At 41.1% G+C, this 2824-nt stretch overlaps 1 long non-coding RNA gene across 1 annotated transcript; it reads right to left on the reverse strand.

Moving 5' to 3' along the window:
* Nucleotides 1–486: 486 nt before the first annotated feature.
* On the reverse strand, nucleotides 487–2198 carry LOC109067407. The gene is made up of 3 exons (XR_006159472.1): nucleotides 1863–2198; nucleotides 1560–1679; nucleotides 487–1286 (listed from the first exon to the last, which is right to left on the reverse strand). It is a non-coding gene; the product is annotated as an uncharacterized LOC109067407 (long non-coding RNA).
* Nucleotides 2199–2824: the final 626 nt, after the last annotated feature.

Below are 2824 nucleotides of genomic sequence, written 5' to 3' on the forward strand. Positions count from 1 at the left end.
TATATAAGTTTAATTATGGGATTGGTATTTTAATAATTAACTATTAGAGATCCTGGGTTAATCTAAATTACTTTGTTTGGTTTGGTTTGAGGATTCAGTAAACATCTATTTATTATTACTTTGAGAAAGTGGTATTGAGATTTATTTGTGATTTATTTGTAATTAATTCATGGTTTTGGTTTGTGTATCTTAAAGGTTATCAACCTATTCTGTTCCATCCCAATCTATCAAACCATCTTTAAGAAAATAAAAGAAAAGAAAGTGAACAGTTTTGAGTTTTCCTTTGCGTTCATCAGAGATTAAAGCAGTTTTCAAGTTTGGGCAGAGCTGTGGTCAGTCAGCAAAAAAAACACACAGAACTTGACAATATGACATGCAAATAATTCAGTAGTTCTTTATTTCAAAGAGTATGTGCAATGTACAGCAGTGCATACATAACATGAACTATAAAAATTCAATTTATACAAAGTAATTTACTAAGGTACATTTAAAGAAAGTAGTTATACAAATGGTCATAGGTTATTAATTTTTATTTTTTTTCTACTACTGCTACTCTGGCTCCTTTGCCCAAGCCTTTACAAGAGGCCCGTTTTCATACTTCGTCAGGAGACATGCAACAGTATACAGCTGATTAATGTTGCCAAAAAGCCGAAGTGGAATCTCTGTGTCAAAGAACTTGTGCTTCTTAACACGCCGTATGAGGCGCTCAACATGCACCCTGAGGCGTGCAATCACTTGGGTCTCCCTGACCTCACAGGCAGACATCTGCGATCTTCCAGAGAGAAATGCTGGCCTATAAATCTTGCAAGGTACAAGGTCATCAACCAGAAAACCTCAGTCAACCATGATGGCCATCACTGGTCTCAAAAAGGGAGAGAATTCCAGACTCTCGCGTGATCTGTTTGTCACTGATGGAACCAGCGTACAGTTGAGAAATCAATGTGACCGCCCCATGAGGAGCCACTCCAAGCAGCCCTTTGAGAGTACAGTGGGACTTGTATGCTGAGAACATTTCACTTTGGAGAAGAGGTGATGAAGGGCACTGGCACCTTAGCTCTGTGCAGTCCAGGATGACTGTAGTGTCTGCATAGTCCTTCAATTCAGCTGGTATCCAGATCCTCACAGACCCTAGCACAGTGTACAGAAAGTTGCTCCACGTTGTAATGATCTGACTGACTGTGGACTGGGTGGACCCCATACCGGTCAGCAAGATCACGCTGTTTTGAACCCAGTGCCAGGTAATTGAGAAACATGAACATCTCATCAATGGGCTGCAGGAAACGAGTCTGTTCAAAAGAAAAACAATTTGCGTTATGTTTCTCTCAACCTCTATTAGCCCTGATCTTTGTTAAAGGGATAGTTCACTTCAAAATGAAAAAATCATATACTCAGTGGATTTCTTTCATTCTTCAAAATATCATCCTTTGTGTTCAGCAGAAGAAAGAAATTCATACAGGTTTGAAACAACATGAGGGTGAGTATATGATGATAGAATTTTCATTTTAAAGTGAACTATCCCTTTAAGTTGTCTTGTATGGTCCATGTAAATAACTACTTACTACAGTGGAACTTGTCTCTGTAAAGGTGCCTCTCTGTGCTTGTGTCACACTGACCGTATTTGGCAGTGATGGGCTCTATTAAGGCCCAGAAATCTCATCAGCAGGTCATAGGATGCAAATCTAAATAAATACAATTCAGATATAAGCATTTAAATATTATATCAGTGTATACTATGATATTACTAGGAAGCATTTCAAATATACAACTCTGTTAGCCTTCCTTTCTCTCACACACACACACACACACACACAACTATATCTGTTGTTGCAAAAGTACTACACAGAACAATCTGGATATCTTACCTTGTGAAAAAAACGTATGTCCTTGTCTGAAGCAGCAAAACGATGAAGCTTGAGAATCTCATCTCTGAGAGACATGTTGTCATCAAGGGCTGAATCAACAACTGCAGGATCTGAAGCCGAAGCGTAGTGGTCCATAGGAATAGCAGCTTTCTCGCCTGCGTCGCCGTCATCCTCCGCTCGTGAAGTGGGAAGGGTCAAACAGTGCTGGGACAGCTCCCTTGTTTAATAGCCGCCTCCCCGTCTCTGATACGGGGCTCACGAACATCCTCCTTGTTAAAACGCCGACTACATACTCGGGTATGGGGAGTAACTGTGAATTTGTCCCTCGGGATAGCTACAAGCCGTTTTCGCCTGATTTTCCGCGTCAGATGGAAATGTATGAAAACTAAGTAAACTGTTGTACTTGCTCGAAGCTTGACACAGAGGCACACAGCAATGCTCGGCTGTACTGTAGATGGTTCGCTGAAATTTGAACGTTTTCTTACTAGTCATATTGTAGTTGCTGTTATATCGCTTTGTAAACAATCGCCTCAGCGCGAGCGGGAAATGGCTTAGCAGGCTGAGATTTTAGCGGAAGTACGTCATCACCTCCGTGTGCATATAGCCAGAGAATGTCTATAGAGGGGGGGCCAAGATGGCGTCCTTCTAATCAGACATGCTTTATCTCTGTCCTTAGTAGACGCAGAGTTTGCAGCTGGAAATTACGTCCCAGCTTCTCTTTTAATTTATTTAATACGAAGATACCGCTTACATTTCAATAGTATTGAAGAAATAGACGTTTTGGATGGGCAAAAGGAGAAGTAGGAAACACTCCTCTCCTCATAACGCTGTTGCAAAAACGAGATGGAACTTACTTGTGAGTCCGTTATGGAGACCCGTTGCCTGGCCGATTTCCCTAGTCTGCCTGAAACCCCCAAAAAAATGATTCTCCGGCCAAAAAAGGAATCGAGTTGGTGCGAAAC

Source organism: Cyprinus carpio, unplaced genomic scaffold (assembly GCF_018340385.1).
Source record: "Cyprinus carpio isolate SPL01 unplaced genomic scaffold, ASM1834038v1 S000006552, whole genome shotgun sequence".
Lineage (NCBI taxonomy): Eukaryota > Metazoa > Chordata > Actinopteri > Cypriniformes > Cyprinidae > Cyprinus > Cyprinus carpio.